Raw genomic sequence first — 1,212 nt, forward strand, 5'->3', positions numbered from 1 at the left:
ACTGCTTGCCAACCAGGTGCCCAACTGGGTCCACAGAAGCCCACCAAACATTGTAGGGCTTAGCTTGCCGCTTCATTGCTGCTTTTACCCCATTTCCCCCTATCGGTGATGCGTGTGGTCACCCATTAGAGCGTGTATTTCCGTTGAGTCTTAGTTTTGGAAGGGGGTATGCATTGAGGGGACCCGACCACTTGCCTTGATGTTTCCTGGGGAAGCGATTTGTTTGTTCTTGTAGTAACAGTCCATCTGCCTCTATTGTTTTTTATTTTTCCTGTAGGTCTTTCTTTCAAGAAGTATCTTCTGTTCTCTAGCTGCTCCAGGCTGGTCTGCTCGTCCTTTCAAGTGGAAATTTCTCATCTCTGGAAATCTGGATGTGGTTCAGGTTTATACCTATAGTTTTATGCATTGCAAAGGCTCCACAGGAAGCCTCATTCACTGGGTACGCTGTAGTCCCATTTTAGGTATTCCAATCAGTTATAGGCAGAAGACGGACTTACAACTCTTCTATGGTGATGTTTCTGACTATTCTTTTCTCTCCCCCTCCAGTGTCTACTCTATATTATAATGTAAGGAAAACAAAGATTCAAAAAACAGCCAAGCATCTTAACACCATTCCCTCCCCCCATTCCAACCATGACTCAATCCCTTTATCCCAGAGCCCTGCAGTTCCAAGGCTGTGCATATATCATCCTTTATCTCTGTCCCATTTAGCCCATTCAGACATGCCCAATCGTTCTCCCATCTGCCCCATTCCTCCACTTCCCTCTCCCTCCCTGTATATTGCCCTTCTCCCCAGCACCCAAAGTATCCTGTGTCCAATCCCTGGCCTGCGCTCCACTCTCCCCCTTCCCCCCACCCATCACCAACATCCCAGCAACCAACAAAGACTTCCCCCTACCACCTTAAGTATGGTTTCTTTTTCTTAGTCTTTTATAGTAGTGGTCTTATGCAGTATTTCTCCTTTTGTGACTGGCTAATTTCACTCAGCATAATGTCCTCAAGGTTTATCCATGTTATGCGGTGGCTTTCTGCTTCCTTGTTATTCTTCAATGTAGCATAATATTCCATTGTGTGTATGTACCACAGTTTGTTTATCCATTCTTCAGTTGATGGGTACTTTGGCTGTCTCCATCTTTTTGCTATTGTAAATAGTGCTGCTATAAACATTGGTGTGCATATATCTTCTCATGTTGTGGCTCGTTTTTCTTGTGG

Source organism: Chrysochloris asiatica, unplaced genomic scaffold (assembly GCF_000296735.1).
Source record: "Chrysochloris asiatica unplaced genomic scaffold, ChrAsi1.0 scaffold00255, whole genome shotgun sequence".
NCBI lineage: Eukaryota > Metazoa > Chordata > Mammalia > Afrosoricida > Chrysochloridae > Chrysochloris > Chrysochloris asiatica.